This window comes from Diceros bicornis, chromosome X (genome assembly GCF_020826845.1).
Source record: "Diceros bicornis minor isolate mBicDic1 chromosome X, mDicBic1.mat.cur, whole genome shotgun sequence".
In the NCBI taxonomy this organism is placed as follows: domain Eukaryota; kingdom Metazoa; phylum Chordata; class Mammalia; order Perissodactyla; family Rhinocerotidae; genus Diceros; species Diceros bicornis.
Genome location: NC_080781.1, coordinates 112383477 through 112397184, shown reverse-complemented (window position 1 = coordinate 112397184; position 13708 = coordinate 112383477). Strand labels below are relative to the sequence as shown.

Below are 13708 nucleotides of genomic sequence, written 5' to 3'. Positions count from 1 at the left end.
CATAATTCACTGATAGATACACACATTTTCTCACTCACACATGCACTGAAGAAATAAAAGTATAATTATATAAAAAGAGCCAAATGGAAACATTTAAAAAATTATGTACCATTCATCAACCAATATTTTCAAAATAGAAATAGCTTCATATAATGAAATACCTTATTTATAAACAATTTGACAATTTTAAATAACTCTGTAATAGAAGTAGGCCTTTGTGAGATTTATTTTTTTACTCACCCTGAAGTTTTCTTGAAGCTCAGGTTTGCCTGTAGTTCTGCAAACTCTATCCAGCTTTACTTCATTAGACTTTGGCAGACTTATGTTTCTGACAGTGGCAGACTAGTTACTTTCAGGACAATCCAGCTACAGAGGACACCAAGAAAATCTGAATGAAACACAAAAATAACATTTTGGTATAAAATAATATAATGTAATATAGATTACACAGAGAGTATATATTCTATATATTAATTATATAATGTAATACAGATTATGCAGCAAGTATATATTCTATATATATTGTGTGTGTGTGTATGTATATACATACACACCATAAAAACTATAAACTGTAGTTCAGGATTCATAAAAAAACGAGGATACTTGCTAAACATCTAAGGTTTTCAGTTTTGAATTTGAAGAGTTACACTCCAGAGCAAGGATGAACTAGAGTAGACAAATCCTCATGAGGACACTCAAATCTTCATAGATTAAAGAAATCTGGGATTGTTAGTACTTTCACCTGGCTATTCACTAGGATGAAAATTAAATCATCTCTGGAGGAAGAGAACATCATCTAGAACCTCAAATTTATCTACAATTTTATACAGAATTCTTTGGCCTTAAATAAAATATAACCAACTATGCACAAATAAAGGATTTCAGAAATTAAAGAAAAAATATACACTAAAAATAGACAAACAGGAGATTCATATATTGGAGTTATCAGACAACGACTATAGAATAATTATGACTACTATAGTTAAAGAATTTAAAGAAAATAACGAAATTTGGCAGAGAGCCAGAAACTAGAAATTAAGAATCATATGGAAATTCTAGAATTTAGAGATACACTAATTAAAAGTAAGAACTCAAAAAATAGGTGTAATGGCAGAGTAGATACAACTGAAGAAAGACATAGTTAATTGGAAATTAGTCAGAAAAAATATTCATCCTGAAGCACAGTGTAACAAAATGAGATGAGCATGAGTACAGGCTTAACATCAGGCTGGGAACTTGGAAATTCGAGTTGTATAAATATTGTGTCTATATCTGCCTTATTTTCTATGTGAGACTGCATTTGTATTGGAAGAGATAATGAGTTGGCATTTAGGACTTGGGCCTGCATGAATAGAATGATATTCAATGGTTAAAAACTAAAGCAATGATATATTTTGTCAAAGTGATCCACACACATCTTGGCTCTTACCTTTGGAAGTTGTAAATGCCCTATGTGCATGACACACCGACCAACACTGTATATACTTGGGTATCTCTTGGGCCCCCTGACAGAATGAAGGTGCCATATCTGCTGGATTTCTTGTCTTTGAACCTGTACTCACAATTGTGGTGCTACAAATGAAAATACAGAAAATAACATAACCAAAATATTGGATATGATGGAACAATCATATATATATAATTTTATATATATGTGATTATATAATATGAATCATATGATATATACCAATATATAACATATGATATATATATACCCAACATATATAATACATATATGATATATAATAATTATATATATACAGATATATAATTGGAGAGGAGAAAGAAAATTGATATCCAAGCTGATAAATGACATTAAGCCACAGATTCAAGAACTACTATAAATTCTAGGAATATAAGTACAAATAAAACAAAACCTAGATACATCATAAGAGAACTACTAATAACCAAAGACAAAGGGAAAATATTAAATCCAGCCAGAAAAAAAAAAAAGACATATTGGCTTCAAAGGAGCAAGGATATCACTACGGATAACTTATCAACAGAAACAGTGTAATGATATTTTCAAATTTCTAAGAGAAAATGATTGTTAACCTATACCTCTATAAATAGCAAGAAGTGACTTCAAAATGAAAGTATCAAAAGTTTACTTCTGACTTAGTAGCAGGCATCAGACAACCCCTTCCACCAAGAAAAGTTATAATGCTATATAAGAAATAAAAAGAGTGGTTTGAAGGCATACAACCACACCCAAGGCAGCCAAGACTTGAAGAGTCAAGCTCACAGAGAGAATGGGGACAAATTGGAGTATATAAAACACAAAAAGCGCTGTTTGAAGACATCAAAGTGTACCCAAGGCAGGCAGGACTTGAGGCATCAAGGTCAAGAGAGAATGAAGATATATTGAAGTAACTAAAATTGTGGCTATTTTCCCTTTTAGGGTATTTGCCAATTCTTGCAAGGAACATGAAAGCTAACAAAATGCAGATTTCTTGAGTTTACAGCAGTCTCACTGAGCTTAGAAGACAAATATTAGCATTTAGCAGTACCAAAAAAGCCGTAATCTTGGAGCCAATATTTCAGAGAAAAGGAAACCACACAGAAGTGACCCTAACGTTCTATACACAATTTTCCCTTGAAGCATTTTTATGAGTCCCAAGCTGTACTTGTGTAGAGGGTTATCTGAGAAACCAAACTAAAAGTAACAGTAAGAGGTGAAAAGGCTAAGCAGAGATTCTACCAGTGTCATGGCACTGAGAAGACAAAAAATACAGTTCAGGGCCTACAAAGAAGAAGAACCTTGGTAAATGACCAAGGCTTTCTGGTAAGACTCTGAAAGCTGTATATCCTAGAGAAAGGACAAAATAGACCAACCTCAATGGGATCAAGGTAACTGATCATACTCTCTCTTCCTGCAAGAAGAAAAGTTTATCCTTTCCAAAGGAAGATAACAGGATCCAGAGCCTCTACATTTTTTCTTGCACCATGTCTAGTATTCAATATAAAATTAACAAGTATAGCATGAAACAGAACCAACCGACTGAAATCCAAGAGAAAAGGCAGTCAATAGAAACAGACCCATCAGTGATCCAGACATTGAAGTTATCACACACAGACTTATAAACAACTATGATGAATGTCTTCAAGAATATAGATAAAAATATAGAAAATTTCATAGAGAAATAAATAATAAAATAATCAAAAGTAAATCCTAGATATAAAAATTAAGATGAATTAAAAATTTAAATAACTGAAATTAAGAATTTGGTAAGTTTAACAGCAGATCATATAGAGTATAATAGATGAATAGTGACCTGGAAGATAGGTCAGTAGAAAATTTACAGAATGAAGTATAGAGAGAAAAAGATGAAAAATATAAAAGGTCTATTATATGTGTAAATGGAATCTAAGAAGATAAGAGAGAGAATGGATCAGAAGAATATTTGGAACAATATCAGCCAATAGTTTTCCAAAAGTTATGAATAGCATCAACCATAGATAAGAGAATATCTATGAACCCCAATCAGGATATATACATATAAATATATCTCCACACAAAGCACATCATGTTGAAACTTCTGAAAATCAAAAGCAAAAAGACAATGTTAAAATCAGCCAAAGGAATTTTCTTAAAGGTCCCATTACCTTCCAAGGAGCACTAATAAGACTATTCGCTGATTTTTTTCCCAGAAAAGACTAAAGGAAGAATAAAATAGTTCTTTGAAGGACTGAAAGCAAATAACCATTCAATTTACAGTCAAAATATCTTCATACATGCAGGCAAAAAAATATCTTCAGACAAACAAAAGCTGAAAGAATTAATTACTAGCAAATATGCACTAAAAGACATACTAAAAAGGAAATATTTATGAGAGAGAAATGACCTAAGGTAGAAGTACAGTAATATAGAAAAGAATGATAAACTCCTGAAAGGGTAAATTTAAATAGATATTGACAATTTAAAGCAACAATAATGCTAAATCATGCATCTTTAAATATGTGTATAATCAAAATTCTTGGCAACAATGTCACAAAATGTAAAAGGAATATGAACAAAGGTAAAGTATTAAAAGATCCCTGCATGTTTGGGAACTAAAAAAACACTAATTTATATTTCACTTTAATGAGACAAGGATGCATTATGTTAATGGGTAGAGTAAACATTAAGGGTAACCATTAAACAATATGAAATAATTTATTATTAACAGGGTAATAAAGGAAATAATAGAATAACAAAAAAACAGTTGATTAATTCAAAAGAATCCAAGGAAGGAGAAAGAGAAGAACATAAGCAAGATAAACCAAAAAGAAAGTATATGGTTAATTGGTAGATATAAACCCACATACATCAGTAACTGCATTAAATAAAAATGACTAAAGGCTCGAAATAAAAGACAAATATTGTCAGACTAAAAATGAAAATAAAACCCAAACACATGCTGCTACTAGAGACATACCTCAAATATAAGGAAATATAAAACTTGAAATTTAAGGGTGGAAAAAATATATCATGCATACAACTAACCCAAAGGAAGGAAGGAAACCAATGTAACTATATTAATATCAGAGACCTTAAGTAAGAAAATAGAGAGGAGAGGAAATAAAGAGGCAAATTTAATAATGATAAAATGTCAACTCAACAGGAAGGAATTCTAAATCTGCATGTATCCAATAATATAGTTTAAAAATATATACAGCCCACATTGGCAGGACGGAAAAAATATACAGACTCACCATCAGATTAGGAGACATTAACACACCTCTTTTACTAAATGACCAAACAACCAGACAAAAAAATTAGTGAAGATATAGAAGATACATAAACAAATTGTCTCAGTTTGGGCTTTCCCAGAAGCAGACCTGGAGACAAGGATTTCAATGCTAGTCATTAATTTGAGAGGTCCAGGGAATACTGGTAGTGGGCTGGGGGATTGTTAACGGAAAGAAAAGCCAGCTATTGCTTTGTACTGCTGTGGGCAATGGAGCTTATTCGTGTGAGTCATCTCTGAGAAAGAGTAAAAAAAAAAAAAAACTTCCACAGTATTATTCCAACCCAGGGGTAATAGACCTGGAATATTTATACACCTACTCCCAAGAGTCATCAGTTAAGGGTTGCTCTCTAGTGATATAAATTCTCTAGCACTTCTGGCCTACAATGTGCACATGGGCACCATGACTTTCCACCTTTCTGGAAAAAGCCCTCAGTTACAGAGTTGCAGGTCACTGGCAATTTGAAGTAAACCAGAGCACACGGTAGTGTCCCAAGGATATGAGTGAGACACTCACAGCATCTGCTACAACAATTAACAAAAAGTGACCTAATTGACATTTATAGAACACTGAGCTGAAAAACTGTAGCATACACATTATTTCCAAGTGCACGTGGAACATTTACCAAAATAGACCATATGCTGGGCCATAAAGCAAGTCTCAACAAATTTTAAATGATTAAAATCATACTGAATATGTTCACTGACCACAGTGATATTAAACTAGAATTTAATAACAAAATGATAGCCAGAGAAAGCCACAAATGTTTGTATGTTAAATACCACACATCTAAATAACCCATAGCTCCACTTTTAAGAAAAACTGATGTTGTCCAGTGTGGCAAGGAAGGCCTCCCTGAGGTTGAAAAATGTGACAAGACATGAGAATCAATCAGAGAAGGATAGTAAAAAACCATGTTCCATACAGAGGGAATAATATGTGTGAAGGCTATAGAAGTCAGGGAAGGCTTCTTGGAAGAGGCATCTTGAAATAGACCTTAAAAGATTATTAAGATTTGGCTAGGCAGAGGAAAAGAAAAGAAAGGACATTGCAAGCAGAAAGAACAATTTGAGTAAAAATAGGAATGAACACAACATGTTGGTGACAACGAATCTTAATGAAATCTATATTCCTTGTTGTGTGGCCGTGGGGAACTAACTTGGTGAAGTAGGATGGGATCAGATAATGGTGTGGAGGGCAAAGATTTTACCTATAGCTCAATACACAAGAGATGCCTGTGTATATACTTATGGAGCAAGCTTCCTTTATAAGGGAAGCTTCAGTAAAACATTATTTAAAATCCTATATTTACCCACAGAGATATTAAAAGCCACTGAGTAAATATATCCTTTTAATAACACATGTAAAAGTGGTCCACCTTCTGTTCCAGGAAAGGCATTCTTCTGTTTAGTATATATTGTAACAGCAGGTTGCTATCAATCCCAATATTATTTAGTAACAGATTGTTACAGTAGAACAATCTAAGTCAGCCCATTCTTGGTCTTCCAGCAGTCCAGCAGTAATAGACTGTTTCGGTTAATTGAATATTCTGTACCTTTGCCATGCAAACACAGAAGGTTTAGTAACATTTACAAAATTTGAGCACAACTCAAGTCACTTAACACAGATTACAAACTCAAAATTCATGTGCTTAAATTCTCTTTCACTTCATTTCAGTTTATCTTTCTTTGTGGATTCAGAAAGCTCTTTAGGATCTTACAGGTAGGGTCTCAGGGTCATTTTTAGAAACACTGATTCTTACTAGATTATGTGTTCAGAACTGCTGAGCCAAGAAGTATCCAGTCAGGGATTGCTGAAGAAATGAATTTCTTATAAGGTGATACTCTAAACCAGTATGGGAAAAAGTGTGATGGGTGTTGGGAAAACCTTGAAGAACATCCTGCCAGCAGTTGTACAGGTTTGGAAAAGGAGAATATCTCCTGTGCTGGGCGTAAGGGATGTAGGGCTGTGTATTCCCAATTAGAATCCTCAAAGAAGATACTGCTTATGTCCTAAGTCACAGTGGATACATTCTATAGCTCTGTTCATTCACAATGATCACCCTCTATGTCCCTATTCTAGCCTCTCATTCCAAGGTGAGAGTGCGTCACCATCTTTGGATTCTGCTCCCTTAGGTTCCAGATCTTTAGAGTTCCGAAACCCAGAATATTATAGATGGAAGAATTAAGGTAGGACACCATAGTAGGAATCCACAGGGACAAGGATGCGTTACAGTATGTGCAGGATGATATGGAGAACTCAGAAAATAGAGACAAAATATATTCTACTGTTTAAACTGTTTTGAGGTCCAGAGAGTGTTGGTGAGAGAACTAACATTTAGTAAGATTGAATCTTCACAACAATTATTATTATTATTATTATTCATAACATGTTATATTTATGAAATTATCCCCATTTTATAGGCAAAGAAACTGTAGTTCACTGAGATTAACTAAGCTAAGGTATGTAACCTATCCATACTCACATAGCCAATATGTTTTTGAATTAATATTTAAAGTCAGGTTTGTTGATTTCAAAATGGCTCTCTTTTCACCATTCCACACACTCTCACGTCCATTTTGGCAATAGCTCAGGAAAGTAAAGAGGAAAATAATAATAGCTAATATGCCGAATGCATGTGTCAGATAGTGAACTAAGCAATTGCCACATGTTTTGTCATCTTAAAGTTTTAGAAACCAAGGTCCAGAGAACTTAGGTAACATGTCCGAATCTCATAGTAAATCAGGGAACCAGAATTTGAACCTAGGCACTGTGATTTCAGAGTCTACTTTCTTAAGCACTATGCAGAGGATGCATTTCTCAGAACGTACCCCTGTCATTATGTAACACTTGACTATATTAATGGAGTACAGTGTTACCTGTAATTACACTCAGCTGTAGAAAGGCCAAGGTTTGAAATGTTACAAATAGACTAACCACTCCTCCTACTCACACACTACTCATTTATAATACTGGTGTCAGAGGGGAAGAAAGGCCTGTCAGCTGTGTTCTAAGTGTCCTTTGTTCCATCAGATCTTTCCACTAAGAAATTCTTCCTCAGGGGATACCCCCTCATCTGAGGAGTGTCCAAATCAGGTACAAGGTGATGAGGCAAGGCATCCTACCTGTGACCAGTAGCTCTCTAGAAGCAGGATTGGATAAACTACGGCCTGTGGGCCAAATTCAGACTACCGTCTGTTTTTGTAAATAAAGTTTTATTGGAACACAGCCACGCCTATTCATTTAGGTATTATCTATGACTGCTTTGCCATTACAACTGCAGAATTGAGTACTTGCACCAGAGAATGCATAACCCACAAAGCCAAAGATGTTTACTATCTGGTTCTTTATAGAAAACGTTTGTCAATCCCTGGTCTATGGTAATAGTTGACTTGGAAACTGTCAATGAACAGGAAATCAACCAGTACAAATTCCCCTCAGGTGCCTTTTGTTCCCCTCCACCCTCCTGTTGTTCTCTCTCCATGTTCACTGGAAATCCTAGAAGGAATATGCCCTATAAAAACTAACGCGGAGCTCTTGAAGGAACTTGTGATTTCAGTTAGTGGAAAAAAGAATAGAATGAAAAAAAAAAAACCTTCAGAATATAGAACATAAGTGCTAGTGCTGAACTGAGAAGAGGACAAATTTAGGAGAGTTTAAGTTAACATGAATGCACTTAGGATCTCGAGAGAGAATTTTTTGGAGTATGAAAGGTTTTCTAGTGCCTATTTATCTTTAAATTTTTAATAGAAACGTCCTAATTCATACACAGCAAATAGGAAGTAAATAACTCTTCTTTAGTCCTTATATTCATTCATTCGTTCATTATAAATTTTTGAGCCAGGTACCAGACTAGATGTTAAGAATGCAACAGTGAATAATCAAAGCTTGGTTTCTCTTCTCATGGGGCCTACAGTTTAGTGGGGAAAACAGGAATTAAAGATATATTCACAAGAAGTTATAATTCTGATAAGTACCATAAAGGAAAACTATAGGATGCTCTAAGAGTATATAACAAGAAGTCCTTATCTAGATTGAAGGAGTGGGAGGTAGAGGATCAATAATGGCAACATTGATAAAGAACATTTAAGCTAAGACCTGAAGTGCGGATAGCAGTTGATATGAATAGCTCTTTCTCCCATTCCTATTCTTGCCTGGGGTAAGAACTTGGCATATTCAAAGACTTGAAAGAAAACCAGATTCCTTAGCAAGGGTGAAAGGAATAGAATCATTAGGTTGAATATATAGGTAGAGTCCAAATCACACTGGACCTTGAGAACTCTAGATTTTTATTACAGTAATAATGGAACACAATGTATAAGTAATGGGGCATCATGATTTGACTTACAATCTTGTTCTATCATTACAGGAAAAAGGTAAAGAATAGATGAAAAGGGTGGGATGTCATAGGTTACATGGGCAAAGTCTTAGGGGGCTCTTGCAATAGCTTCTGTTTCTCCTCCTCATGTTTATGCATCTTTTTTTCCTTTTCCATACTCTACTTTTCTGGTTACTTTCTCTTTTTCCTTGCCTTCCTCTCCTCCACTCTGAATGGTACACTGCCCTTGCATTTCAGCTTTCAAGCTTATGCTATTAGTTTTACTGCTTAGTAATCAAATCATCTCTTGTGGACTGGCATGGGAAGCCAGACACCACGTAAAGTGTTCGAACATAGGTTGCATGACAGGTTGAGGCTTGTCTATAAGGGAAAATACCTTGTGTTTGGAAGTTGGAAAACATTTGTACTATAGGTCTTGGCTCAGTGGGTGCCCAACGCTTGTTTACTCATAGGTTACAGTGGACTCTGTCTTGGCATACAAATTGAGCAACAATACATAAGTCCATCTCAAGGTCAAAAGATGATGGTTGTGCATGTGTGTGTGTTTGTGCACATGCACACTCTAGGCATCTTGCTTCTTTCCAACTAAATTGTAACACTCAGTCCCTTGTCCATCATTGAACACACACCCTGGGCTCTCTGACTTTCTCCTTCCCTACTTCTTTTCTTCCTTCCTTGTTTGTTATTTCATTTCATAGCATTTCTCTCATTAAGGAACAAGATGCTTTATCTCCAGCTAAAGAATTGTGTCATCAGCAAGCAGATGGAAATAGCATCTTTTGGTACAAATGTCCTTCTGAGCACAGCTGCAAGCTCACCGTATTCACAACTGACTCCTTAGGCTAAAAGGAAGGCTGGCCTGTTGCAAACATTTACAACTACGGACTAAAAGACCACTGCCTACTGTGATTCAATTATAGTTGCCTATATACCTCATATATCAATGCTGCCCATCACGATAATGTGCAGCCATTAGAGCCCTTATGTCACAGTACCCATACCTTGAATAATATTGTGATGGAAATTTCTGTTTAACAAAAATTTCCAAGCCGTGAGTGATGGCCCACTTATTTCAAGCAATATACATTTATATAACCTTCATTTTCTGCCACCTAGAAACCAAAAGCCAGGGTAACAGTGTACCTTCTATTAGGTTTAAGCTCTCCATATTTGTGTCCTGTCCTAGGGTTTCTTACTTGATCAGACCTCCTTCCTCTTCTCTCCTCCAATGCCTAGTGATAAGTCCCATGAGAAGGAAATAAATATGTAACCATAGAACAGCCTCTGCCTTGTCCTGGAGTTTCTTAGGGATATCTAGTTAAAGTAGTCAGTTTGCAGCTGAGATATCCAGGTGCCCCTTGAGGCAACAGGGCCCCTAGTTGCTCTGGGTAACTTAATGTATTTCTGTCCTTATTCCACCTGTGTTCTGGTCTAGTTTGGACCTGCAGCTGCTGTTAATTCTACTGCCACGTCCAAGGTACTGCCATCACCACTTTCAGAAATGAAGCCTACACTATTCTTTTCTTTGGTGTTTCTTCTCAATTTCAGCTTCTTTCTCCACCACTAGTTTTCTCCAGGTGTTACTTATTTTCACCAGTCACTGGCCCTTTTACTGTTTCACAGATTCAGTTTATTCTATTGGAGATTGGTGTCTCCTTAAAGGGTGAGGCAGCATATCATTGTCATTTAGAGCAGTGCTTCTCACAGTTGAATGTGCATAGGTATCACCTGGGGATCTTCTTAACATGCAGATTCTAATATAGAGGTCTGGGGTGGGGCCTGAAAGTTTGCATTTCTAATATGCTCCTAGATAATGTTGATGGTCCTGGTCCACAGGAAGATTAACACCTAACATACAGGTTTGTGTATTAAATAAGCCAACCAAATGAAAGTACCTAGTAAGAAAATGAAGGGAATCAACATATTTTTGAGTCCTTATTTTGGGAACTGCTATGAGGTTTCCATATATGATCTAATATAAACCTCACAAGAACATTATTACGAAGCTACTATTAGCTCCATTTTCATAGACATTTCATAAAGACACAGGGTTAATGTAGAACAGGTACCTTGTCCAAAGTTCCAAAGCCACAAATATGCCTGATACAATGATCAAGTTCTTAACTGTTACATTATACTATATCTACGCTTATTAAGAAAATAGGCCAAAGCCAGCCCTGATGGCCTAGTGCTTAAAGTTTGGCGCTCTCACCACTTCGGTGGCCCGGGTTCGTTTCCCAGTCTCGGAACCACACCACCCGCCTGTCAGTTGCCATGCTGTGGTGGCAGCTCACATAGAAGAACTTTCAACTAGGATTACAACCATGCACTGGGGCTTTCGGGTAGAAAAAAAAGAAAATAGGCCAAACGAAGAAGTACTTAGTAGGGTAAAAGTAATTATTTTGACCCAAGATATAGCCACATAATTATAGGTGTTCAAAAGAGTTTAGATACTTGCCTGAATATGGTGTGCAAACACTTGATTATCAAACAATTGGTTGGACAAGACAAGAGTGAAGATTCCTCTCAATAACTTAGACTCTACGAGGCTGTATTTGGTAATGGTGACATTTCAGATGACAAACATTGATCACTATTCTGGATTAAGAATGAGTACAAGAAGCCAAATGAGGTTCAAATAATCAGCTTTATCTATGGTAAATCTAAATTTGAAAACTGGATTTGGTTCTAAAGGTAAAATTGGGCTTCCTACTCCCTCAACACTCCCAATTTGAAGATAACTGGACTCCAGTAAAGCACAAGCATGATTTATCAATCTAGGTGAATACATTAGAAAAGAGAGAGCTGAACAATAGTGGGCCTAAAGGAGGGAGCCACTACAACTGATTTGCTTATTCCATGAAGACTGCAAGCATATATGAAGTTCACCTTGCCTGAGCATAGGGGGTTTAAGAGAGAAAAAAGAAAAGAGATGAGAGAGAGAAAGACAGGGAGAGAGAGAAACAGGTTGAGATGAGCCTGCTCTGCCTTTTCAATACATTTATTCTGTCTTTTGGTTAAAACACAGTCCTTGAGAAGGAGTGTGTAGAGTTTGGAAGATAAACTGGAAATATTCTCTCCAAAATATCTCTCCATATCCCCTTTACCCCCAAAAAGCAAATCTGAAGTTCCCTTATATAAAGTTCTAGGCAAGAATCATGAGACAGATGAAAAAAATGTCCTCTCCCCAGGTAATGATGAACATGTACTTTGTTGACTCGGCAGCATAGAGTAGAGATTAAACTTATGTTTTCTAGTTAAATTGCAAGGGCTTGAATTCTGGTTTGCTAATTACTCTGTAACATTGGGAAAGTCACTTAAGCTCCCTGTATGTCAATTTGCCTACATCTAAAATGATGATAACAGAAGAGGAGATGGTGGCAACAGAAGCACGGCTTTTGAATCTCCCTGAATCCTCCAACAATAGCAGATAGAATAACTAGATATTAAAATTAAAAACTCAAGGGGCTGGCCTGGTGGTGCAAGCAGTTAAGTGCGCGTGCTCTGCTGCAGTGGCCCAGGGTTCGCCGGTTCAGATCCCAGGCGTGCACCGACGCACCGCTTGGCAAGCCATGCTGTGGCGGCATCCCATATAAAGTGGAGGGAGACAGGCATGGATGTTAGCCCAGGGCCAGTCTTCCTCAGCAAAAAGATGAGGATTGGCAGATGTTAGCTCAGGGCCGATCTTCCTCACAAAAAAATAAATTAAAATAAATTAAATTAAATTAAAAACTCAAGAGCAACATTTATAGCAAAAGTACGTGGCAAGATATCCTTACAACCTCCAAATACCAGCAGATCAGCAGGACAAATATAAATATGACAAGACCAGCATGATATCAGAGGGTGTGTAGAATAAAGTAGAGGGAAGTAACAGGGCATCTGATGGACCTTAGAACAAAAGCACACCAACATAGCCTAAAAGTGTTCACTGGAAATACAGAAGACAAAATTGAGAATAGCAACTGAAACTGGATGGAGAAAAGAAGAAAGGAACTAAAGATGTAATGTAGAAGAGGTTAAGTAAAAATCATATAGCCCTGAATTAGAATTGGAAGTATACATATGAACTCACGAAGTATTATATTTTTCTGTCTATCTATCTATCTATCTATCTATCTATCTATCTATCTAATCTTCACCAGCTCTATATATGGGAAAGGCCTAGAAACATTGATAAAACAAGTAGTAATAAGTTGTCTAACATGCTGATTGCAGACTTGAAATACTGCCTTCCATCATAAGGCAATAAGGCATCTTAGAGAAATGTCTGATTCTAGGTCAACCACATCTTATCATACAAGATATGAGTATGCTATCAAAAACTATTAGGATCATGTTAAAAGAACTCATAGGCTAATTTGCAAAGGATCTTACTGACCAAATATGGAAAAGCTTGAGATTCAAAAAGGGTTACAGTAGGGTACTAATGTCAGCAAAATGGCACATAGGCAGCTCCAAGGTTTCATTCCATCACAGAAACATCACAAAAAACCCAGAAATTGTCAGAACTAATTTTGTCAAAACTCTGGAAAACAGTCAAAAGTTTAGAGCAACCAAGTGAACACTGAATCAAGAAAAAGGCAACTTTGAAACAATAGAAAAGATTTATGGAACTTTTAGTAGGGCTTGACCCAC

General features: G+C 36.1%; 1 long non-coding RNA gene across 1 annotated transcript in view; it reads right to left on the bottom strand.

Annotated features, from left to right (window-relative positions):
• The window catches only part of LOC131401396 (uncharacterized), a 42559-nt gene that overhangs the window by 24245 nt on the left and 4606 nt on the right, over positions 1-13708 (bottom strand). The window contains exon 2 of the long non-coding RNA XR_009217669.1: positions 241-388. This is a non-coding gene — a long non-coding RNA (uncharacterized LOC131401396). The remainder of the gene's footprint in view (positions 1-240; positions 389-13708) is intronic.